This window comes from Paralichthys olivaceus, chromosome 23 (genome assembly GCF_024713975.1).
Source record: "Paralichthys olivaceus isolate ysfri-2021 chromosome 23, ASM2471397v2, whole genome shotgun sequence".
NCBI lineage: Eukaryota > Metazoa > Chordata > Actinopteri > Pleuronectiformes > Paralichthyidae > Paralichthys > Paralichthys olivaceus.
The window spans coordinates 12,660,939-12,671,916 of NC_091115.1; the positions used below are offsets into that span (position 1 = coordinate 12,660,939).

General features: G+C 40.6%; 1 long non-coding RNA gene across 2 annotated transcripts in view; it reads left to right on the plus strand.

The window, feature by feature from the left end:
• The window catches only part of LOC109642789 (uncharacterized), a 14,572-nt gene extending 4,430 nt beyond the window's left edge, over positions 1–10,142 (plus strand). Inside the window, exons 4-7 of one of the 2 annotated variants that reach the window (XR_011240100.1) lie at positions 124–179; positions 5,783–5,875; positions 7,075–8,238; positions 9,031–10,142. This is a non-coding gene — a long non-coding RNA (uncharacterized lncRNA). Of the gene's footprint in view, positions 1–123; positions 180–5,782; positions 5,876–7,074; positions 8,239–9,030 lie in introns of those variants that run through there. The other variant, XR_002203677.2, reaches the window with a different exon arrangement.
• The last annotated feature ends 836 nt before the right edge of the window (positions 10,143–10,978 follow it).

A 10,978-nucleotide genomic window follows, 5' to 3' on the forward strand; every position in this document is an offset into this window, starting at 1 on the left:
GTCTATCGCCCTGTGCCAATCATGTCAATAGAGTCGCCTGGTGTGAGAGACGTTCCATCAAATCCATTAATCCGATCCATTCAAAACAAACCACTAACATAGAATGTATTGCATTCTTTGCAGGAGGATAAAGATCCACTGGAAAGCTTTCGAGAACTGGAAAAGACTGGATATCAGCAGTAAGTCATTTATTTGCATGAAAACATTTCTGGTTATTACTCTAAGTGGACATACATCATGTCTGAGGAGGAGAGGATCTTTGGTCCGCGTTGCGTTTGGGCTCATTCCAGGTGTCGTGCCATATTCTGCTCCTCACCGCCCAACACAGGATCATTTCAGCCACAGAACAGAGTGTGCGTTGTCAAGGCCGTGCCTGTGTGAGGTTGATGTTGACGGGTGGCTGAGAGGCTCCAAAGTGGCCAGTGTTAAGGTCTGCGTTGTGTGGCCGCTGCCAATTACAAGTCTTGCAGGCCAAAAACAAAATGTCTGCTGTGTGAAGCGGTCAGTGGGGATAAATGGGGCAGTGTGTGGAGCGCAGTTAGGATGCCTGCCTCTCGTAATTAATGGGACGACTGACTTTGGCATTGAGTGTGGTGGCCCAGACTGATGGCCATACCATTTGTCAACATTTCACCCCATGATCCCCCTCCCCCACTCCACATACAAAACACACACATTGGCTGAAAACCTCTCCCAGTTTTTTTTTTTTTTTTGCTCATAAACTTTGCCTCTGAGCAGGTTCCTAATCCAGGATTATCTTGCTCTTGACACCAGTGTGAAGGAAAATGTATCTCCTAATATGGAAATCATTACTGATATCAATATCGGTTATCTAAATGTAAACACCAGCAACCGCCGTACAGATGCATTCAACTTAGGTTCAAGGTCGGAGCATAAAGGACTTTACCCCGAGGTTTGGGTATTGATTGTAATTATCTCTCAGCCTGAGGTGGAATTGCTTCTCATTTGTATCCCAATTGTCCTGTATTTTGTTTGCTCTCATTAGACTGGCGTGCTTCTTCTCCAATGATTACCCTGCTGCACGCAGACACTCTGAGTAAAATCGCAGACGAGTCTGTTCAATATCCAATTTAACTTCTTAATCAACCTTTTGCACTTTCCCTCACTGACATTTGACTTCACAACATTCTCTCAAGTATCTATCTATCTATCTATCCATATATCCATCAATCTATCTATGACCAATGGATAACAATATTCTTAGATTAAACCTGACTGAGAAACAGTCTAATAAGACGCTGTCATGTAAACAGAATTTTCTGGTTATTTTAACCTGAATAAGGTCATACTCGGAATAAGCAATAATCTAATTAAACCATGGGTATTATTCTGACTTTAGTCGCATTATGTAGACACTTATGTGTCTCTATCACATTATAACGTCCTAATGGAGGACAAGATGGAAAAATAAAAAGGAGTTGTAGCTTTTGCAGAATTAAATGGAAAACACTGTGGTCCACAATAAGTTACACTAATTCATGTTTGAGGTTTAAAACTGACAGAATGACATAATGGTGTGAGTCATAATCAGACTGTGCTCTGACATGTAATCAGAATATTAGTGTCCATGTAAACATAGTAAGAGACTATTACAAGAGAATGGACAGTGTTTACACTTGAACCCAGGACTTGCATTGTCACTAGAGGGTAACTGCTGATGTGGCAAAATGATGTGAAAACTCCAATCAGACATTATACAGTGATTCAGACGTTGGTTAACCATGTCCTGGATATAGACTGGGCCCAATCTGATTTTTGCAGTGTCTTGTATCTACTGTTAGTATTATTTGACCTCCTTTGACCTAAGCACCTTTCAAATTCACTGCGTCAACACATCTTCTTTCCAGGAAAATACCTCATCGTCCCTTTTAGTGATTGTTGCATGATTTGTATTTCTTTGTTCCTCTTCCGTTCTGCTCTCTTAGTATCATGAGTATCAAACTCCTGGAGACATGATCTTATGAGACGGGGTCACATTAGTTTCAGAAATCTGTTGGAGAAGATGTATGTGTGTCTCCTCCATGAGTCTGGCTGCTCTGCCAAAACAAGGTAGTAGTCAGACCTCCTTCCTGCTGGGAGCCCCTCCCAATTCTGGGACCCCCCACATTCACATATTCACCTCACCTACCCCCTCCCACCAGGAAGAATCAGCGGTGGGTCTTCGGCAGTGATAAAGAAAGCCCAGCTGTTCAAACAGTCGGGAGGGAACACAGTGGGGGAGGCTGCAGGGAAACATCAGCATATTCAAACTCCGAGCACATCGACAGACCAAATGAATGAAGTGACCTGAAAATGAAATGGAAGCAGAAAGAAAAAATAAGCTTATGATTATTTTGAAAAGCACATTTTCGATTCTATAAATATTAATGAGGTCTCGTTAACACAATTCAACACCAGTGCGACTACACTAAGGAAGAAACTAAAAGTACAAGATTCTTTGTGTTATTTGTGGCCAAAGAAAGAAGTTGCAGGGTCTGTAATTCTCTATGTCTGAACAAAATGTGTTTGCATGTTTTTACTTTGTCTGTAGCTGTGATCCTTCATGTCAGATATTTCCTCTGACCAGTATCAGCATGAGATGAACTGCACGTAATGATATTGATGTCAACTTCGATCTGGTTGCATTTAGGCCTAAGCCTTCCAAACACATTAAATATCAGCAGATGGTTTATCATTCATCATCAGAGTCTGTATAGAAGACTGTGAACAGACTACATTTCTGTGTTTTTCATTTTAACATAAAAAGCAGTGTGAAATCCCTGAATCAGTATAAAGGGTTAAATCTCTTCTTCTCTCCACTCTTCTCTTTGCTTGGCTGACAGATCATGACTTCATGGTCAGAACGTCGTCTCATAAAGTCGACATAAACACATCACCAGTGATTTTAATGTTTAAAACGCGTGATTACAGAAAAAAGTGAGAGATGACAGGAAGGTGTTTTCTGGACTTTGCTGTCACACACACCCAGCCTAAAACCTCGGCACCACACGAAGCTGCCATGTGTCAGCCTGTTACATCACCGTCAGTGTTCCGCTCTCTGTGGTCACTTGTCCTCCGGAGGAACTCTGCAGATTTGGGTCCGGATCGGGATTTTTGACTTATGGTGCAGTCAACCACTAAAGGGTGATTGAAGCAACCAAAATACCAAGTGTAGAGGCGCAGGGTCACACGCATTACAAGATGCAGTGTGTTAGTGTTTGTGTGTTCATAAATCATGAATGTTCCTGCTCTGTCTATCTCAGAACATTAATTACCTCTAAAAATATAACTAAAAGCCTCAGTAACGAGTTAATAAAAAGAGTGTGAGGAGATCTGTCTCCACCCTCACCTCTGTAATTCCTCTTTGAAAGAAAACAGGACACAATGCAGCTTTTCTTCTGACATGGATGCTGACATTTTTGATTTGTAGTGTGGATGCTCAGAATGCGTAGCAGCCACATGTAAAACACAATAACTACACAAATGATCATGGATATTCCTGCACTCAGAAGCTCAATGCGCATCAGAACGTCACTTCGAAAAAATGCAACATCAGCGTCTAGACTGCTCAAATAAAGAAGAAATTGGCAAGTTCACCTGGGTGTCATGTTTCCATCACTGCAGATCGGTGGCGATACAACCCTGTAGAGTAATTTGACTTGAGAGTGAATACAGATTGTATTCAGTCCCACTGCAGACAAAAGCCAGATGTTAGTGGGTAAGGGGCTTCATACAACTATGTGTCTATGGTGTCTGCACCTGCATCTGTGTACAGGGCTGTAATGGAGAATAAGTGAGGTTTAACAGATGTAAGCTTTGGTATGTTTGCTCTGATTGTTTGTTCGTGTCATTACATTTGCATTTCAGAGAGCGCTTGTTAGATGAAACCATGCTGCTGCGAGCTCAGTGATGGGTTAAAGGGTTACTTGTTGAAAACAATGTATTGTTAATAGGTCACTTATTTTGAATGGAATGGAGGAAGTGCACATATGTGATGGGAGATAAGTGGGAGAGAGGCTGCAGGGGATGTGAGTTTTTAATTTGTTGTCAAGAAAACATGAAGCACAGAAATATGAAGCTTTGCGTGGCCCTAAAATGATTTGTGAATTAACGTTACAACTTTTAAAAGCACCAGATTATCAGTTGTGATCGGCTAAAACCCCTTCAGTTGTGGCGATTGGCTGATTATCTGTGTGTGGAGAGCAAGAGGAGGGCACAGCACTTTGATAGCACCCCGGGGACACTGGTGACGCCACCCAGCCCCCTACCCAACTTCTATCCCCTCACAACCTCCCCACTGTGTCTCCATCCTGGCCCATTGTCTGGTGACTGACGGTGTGTGGCATTCAAACCCAGCTGGAGCTTTTTGTTTCCAGGGAGGGAGGAGATACCTGGCTAATCACCTGGAAAAGAAAAAAACCTTTCACACTGTATTTCTTCCTTTGTTATCTAATAGTAAAAACCTCTCAGTTTTATTCAGTCTCTGCATCAAGCCCACAGCACTCATGCACTTTAAAGCTGCAACAAATCATGTTTACTGATTGATTTTGATGGGATTACAAAAACTGAAGTTATGCATTTGGATTTAATTACCGACGTATGCACAAAATAGTTTTTCACACAGCACCTTCTACAGATATAATGTGTAAATGTGTGAGCTGCAGAGCTGCTGGTGGGCAGATATTGTTGTTTGGACAGATGTGGCACAGTAGTACACACATTATTTCTCCCCTGGCTTTTTTGTCTTGATACATCTTTGACGCTGTGGTACATATGTTGTGCTTGATAGACATACAACAAGGAACCGTCTTTTCTCTGTTACTGAAAAAAACTGATAATTTCCCTCAAATGCATTAAAATGAAAACAACGAGCCAGTTTTGAAAATGTAAGGAGTAGAAAGTGTAGATGTGTCAAAATGAAAGTACAGACACTTGAAAAATCTACTTAAGTACAGCATCAAAGTATTTTCACTTTGTTGCTTCCCACCTCCACCTATGGACAAAGCCAAATTAGACCCTTCCCTTCTTCCAGTCCTTATTTGATAAGCTAAGCTGGAAGCTTTATCATACACACAGGATTGGTGGACGTTATCTATAGATGATAAGAATAAGCATATTTACCAAGATGTCAAATTATTCTTTTAATTTTAATTCCATTTTGATTAAATTTTTTGGATTATTGCTGATTTGAAGCACACTAGCAAAGTCACTGTTAGGCTTTCAGTCTTGATTATGCTTGTCTTGTTTAAACGTTTTACTTGCAAGAGTTCTAGGGGTTAAACTGTTGGATGTCTCCTTACCACCACCACCCTCAAAACCAGAATAGAGGGAGGTGTTGAGGTGAGAATGCAGCGCTCCCTGCTCCAGCTGCAGCCCCTCTCTCTGACCCTAAACAGCCGGGGTCCTCGCCGCCTTTGTGGAAACAAGCTGACAGGAAAGGTAAACACCAAGGTGTGGACAGAGCGTCTTCCTTCGGTGGTCTCATCAGTCACACACGGGCCCCTGCACGGTTTAAACACAGCTCTAAATCAGAGGACGCAGGCAGTGGACGCAAACATCCACCCAGCAGAGGAGGAACAATGGTGTGAGAGGTGATGTGATGATAGGAGAGCACAGGGCTGCTCCTCTCCCATTGTAAGGGAGATTTCTGGTATACAGGGACCTCTAGGGGTCAAGCTAGGGCACAGTGCATTCATGCATTTTTATTTTGTGCACGTCAATTTTTGTCGATGTTGACTTGAAAATCCTCCCATGACTCATCTGCTTTATTTTTTTGTTTCAGCTGGATTCAGGCCAATATGAAGAGAGGGAGTTGTCTGGAAAACTTGAGAAGCCACTGTAGAGCTTGAGAGAAATTTAGTGCGTTGCATCATAAGTAAGTACAGTTCACAAAAAAGACATGCAGTGATTCTCATCTGGTTTGTTTCCTCAACTTGAAATAAACACATTAAAGCCCTATTTGAGAGAGAGAGTGAGAGAGAGAGTGGGAGGGGGGGGGTAGTGGTGGAGGAAATACTTAACCTTGTTAAAGTACAAATATAAAGACATGAACTCAATTAAAAATGAAAGTACCACATTAACTATTCTACTTGAGTAAAGTTAAGTAAGTACTTGCTTTCAATACAACGTATTTAAAAGTAAAAGTCATTTTAGAGTGAAGCCTGTTATATCACGACTCTTGGTGGTGGTGTCTTCCTGATGCTCTATAGTTGCAGGAAGTGGGGTCTAATGTTACTTGGTCGCTCCGATTGGAAAAGTGAACCAATTCCTCTCTTGTTATTTATTATTTTATTTTTAAGTATTAAAACACAATGTAGCAATAGTATGCATTGCATTGTCAAAATGTAGTGGAGCAGAAAGTACACAAGTAAATGTGCCTCGTTCCATCCCACCATCAGTGTTACATTTCCATTCATTTTTATTTTTGCATGTTTCAGTACGTTAAAACGAGAGTTAACATTTTTAACTATTGTAGTGTAGAGTCCCTAATGGGATCAACATAACATATCTAAATATATGTATTACTTAAAAAAAACACAGTACTAATTGGTGCTGAATGTGTATATTTACAGTAATGTAGTATGAAGTTTGATGTGATGTAGTATGATATTTACCTCAATACTATTTGTATGTTTATTTGTTTCTAGGCAAGATTAGATAAAAACTACAGAACCTGGTGTGTGTGATGTTTTATCGGTTTGGGAAGAACCCATTCAATTTAGTGCAATTTTTTATTGGATAATTCAATGATGAAAAAATAAGGCATGTTTGAAGGATTCTAAGTCTATAAGTGCAGCTTGATTTGATTTAAGGGGACTATCTGGATTTGGCTGAAGCATGCACTCTGTATACCGTGTGCCATTCCAGTAGATTAAAGATTTTTGTATTCTAGACACATCAGTGCAAGTTAGAGCTCTTAATATTTTGCAAATTGACATCATATTTTAAATCATTGCATGGGCTAATCCTGCTTTCTTTGTATTGTTGCACCTTGATTGCTGCTAACTGAAAACCTGACTTATTGTAAAACCTTATGAGCCAAACCCGAATGTGATCTTCATGTTTTATCTCCAGGGAAGGTCTCCACACTGCTTGGTCGGATTAATCTCTCGCAAAACCCACTGGAGGAAGCTAAAAATACCCACCACTCCAGCTGAAAAAACACCAATGGAGAAGCAGAGACACGATGAATAAATAAAAGTGTTTTTAAATATAACATTTAATGATATGTCTTCAAGCAGAGAGGATGGGACAGATGAAGGTCAATGAGACGAAGAAGAAGACGCAGACCAGTGACGACAGTTTAGAGTTTGCCATCCTGAATAAATCCTCCATTCCTTCAAGTAAGATGAGGACACTGACAGTCTTTGTCCATGTGTGACCCTGTGGAGTCATTTACCACACCGCCCTCTGCTGGTGGGATATATCATGTTCATTAGTTGCCCCCGCTGGCATCTTTTTGCAGTGCAAGAAAATAACGTCCGTCTTAGCTCATTTGGAATCAGGGGAAAACCTGTGTGAATGCATTCATCAGCACAAACAGAATAAAAGAAGATAATATTCAGAATAAATACATAAAAGTGAATATAACAAAATAAAGTGAATTATAAGTGAAATAACAATATAATGTTTATACGGAGTAAATGCAGAACCAGTGTCAGTGTACATGAGAAAGTAAACTAATACTTAAATAAAGTAGCAATAGAAAGCAGTAATGATAATAGTATAGGAGTAAGTGATATGGAAGTAAGATTGTGCACAAATGATAATATTGCATAAGGATAATAATAATAACCAATCCCAGCTGTCATCGGGTCAGTTCAGTACTGCTGCAAATTCAAACAAATGGAGAATACACATGGATGTAAACACACTTAGGCTGATATATATCATCTCTATACTCTGTGAATGAAAATCTTCACATGGTGATCTGGTTAATTAACCTGCTGTGTCTTTTTGTCTTTATCTCTCTGTGGGATCCAGCATTGAACTGAAATTCATCTCTCTTTTCCCTCTTCGAGCTGCTTCAGGTTTTTTCCTGACGAGTGAAACCAGTCGGCTTTGTTGTCTGATCCACTGAAGCCTCGCACCTGGAAACACCTCGTGTCACACACCTCACCCAGCTCCAAAAACATGTGACCATACAGGCTACACATAACAGAGAACTCAACTGACCCAGTTACTGTGCAGCGCGAGAGAATCACAAAAGATGTTGCATGAAGTGTTGACATTTGAAGTGTGAGTCGAGATTAAAGCATTCAGTGATAAAATATACTACTAATCTTTTCTAATTTTTAGCATTTTAATAATATATACATCTAGTGGTCTGTGTCAGTATTGTGTGACAAAGGTAACAAATATTTAGATTCAAACCTTAAAAAAATGTATATATTCATAGATCATGTTCCTCCTTAATTCACCCTCACGTCAGTCTCAACTCTGCTGTGAGGCAAAAAACATATTTGACTTGGCTCCCCCACCTGGACCTCCACAGCGTGAGCCAGTGTGAAGTTTCTGTTTGGATTTGGGGAGCGCCCTACTTCTACAATCTGAGCTCCCGTGTTTGTGTTTTTGTCCACGAGCTGAGAGAGTGCAGTTTACAGTATCAGACAGTGAGGATGATGGGAATTCTCACAGAGCACAGCACGTGGTTTCTGGCTATGTGGTTCTATGGTGGCTGGGTTTGACACCGAAGTGCTTGTTGAGGCCTGATGTGAAAAAACTAGTTTGATTGAAAATAAACTAAGAATCTGGAAATTAACTTCACACATGTGGACTACTCAGACTGTATCCGATGAGCTCATGACACTTACTCAAAGTTCAGTCAAGAATCATTCATGCACAATTCCCTCTCACTCTCCCCGCTTCCTATAATCAGCCGTCTGTTGGGTGTTTACATTTGTCCAATCAGATTGTGGTATCATCTCAATCAGCCAACCACATCTTTGCCGCTAATGTTCTGCTCTCCTCTCGTCTCACTGTCATTTGTGGTCATTCCAACCCTCCTCTTCCTCCTGAGTCCTGGTCCAGTCCACTCATCATCCAACTGGGAGAAGTCATCAACCGGAGGATCAAGCACGGTAATATTAATATGGAACGCACAATTAAAATCACACAAATCTTCATTTGAACACAGTTGATATTACAGTATATCAAAATAAATCACTGAATATCTGAAAAGAGAAACAGAAAAGTCCTGACATGCTTGTGAAGATGTTCCAATGTCCTCTAACAGGTCAATCTTTTCCGATTCCCTGCTCCATCAAAATAGGAAGTAATGATAGCGAGCATGCAGGGAGAATCAGAGACGTTATTCAGAATTAATATGCATGGTAATTTTGAATAACGTCCCTGATGGCCTCTCATATCTCCCTCGAGCAACATTCAGCAAGTCCAGGGCAATTTAGGAATGAAAATTTAATGGTCGACTCCCAGGGCGAGCTAACAGCCAGCATCTGCACACTCAAAAAGCAGCAGTGTCCTCCTTCAGTTTGGTTCAACAGTCAATGTAAAAATGAGGGAATTCAGCAAATAGCAGCACAGAGATACCCCAAAAGACCCCCAAAACACAAAGTATTATGGGTAGAAGAGATGGATGTGGTTCAAACACAAAGAGGCAAGTGATTTCAGCATCATTTATTCATTTGTCCTTAAGTGGCAAGAAACACAGTCACATCCCTGTTGAAGGTGCAGAATCAGATTAATTCTGACTATAAGCTAGTGGACCGAAATCAACTTTAAGAATGTACACACACACACACACACACACAGACACAGACACACACACACACACCGCAGACTGGAAAAATTATTCACAGAGACTTGAAGGAATGACTCAGCAACTTCGTGTGATGATTTAGCAGTTCCTGACATGAATTGACATTATTGTTATTAACGTGAGTGAATCACTCTCAAAACCATTATCAATGCTGGTGCAAAGACTCAGTGTTAGCAGCCGTGTGTCGATCAGAGATCTGGTGACGTCTGAGAGATTATGTGTTCATGGATGAAAATAAAATCTGAGTGAAATTCTAACAATTCAGGACTAAGTGGTTATGTGAGCGCTAGCCTCACTGATGACTAACTGCTCTACTAATCAATGCTTCTATATTAAGAGTAGATATAGTGACTACCTGTTATGGGAAAGAAGCCACTCTAGGCTGAAAATATCTATGTCCGATTCAGTTGCTCCAGACATCCTCCAGTATTTTTGCCCCCTGGTACAATATCTGGAAAATGTCTGAGTGAGCCCATGTGAGAACATATAAAGTATCCAGAAAGTTCTCAGTTAGTGGTGCCACACAAACACAATGAGGAAGCAGACTGAGCTGTCAACTCGGAAAGACAATTAGATTGGTGAGCTTTTGTTGCTAAAGGCAGACGCCAACAAAAACATATAATGGAATTTACACATCATGCTCTGCCTCCTACGTGCTCCACCCATTCCCCACCCCTCACCTGAATGTTCTGGACACTATCCTGTTGTTGTGAATGTATCTGACCTGGACCATGTGTTCTTCATATGTGAAAGACAAACTCTGGAAATGTCCAGACCCAATAATCCAGAGTTGGTCTGAAAACTGGCCATAATGACAGAAATAGAGAAGTATTGTTAAATGGTTTTTGCTTGTGCGGCTTTAATGTTTTATTGATGTTCTCTTCCACTTTATTTCAAACAGCAGCAGGCAGCTGTTTTCACCCCCTTAAAAAAGAACTCGCTGTACACAGCCTGCCCAGCACAGGGCGACAAAGTAAACAACTATAGCTGGTGAATGTATAGAGGAGAATTCAGGAGCCAAAGAGCCAAATATTCATTTAAATGAATAATGCTCTAGAGAAAACAACCAAGGATGGCTTATGCTGCAAATGTTATATTAAGATGAGTGGAAGGACCTAAGTAGAAGTATATATAGTCAGGAATGCTGTATATGTGTAGGCTCCCTAAATGTGTTGTACATATTGAAGAATTTATAAGGAG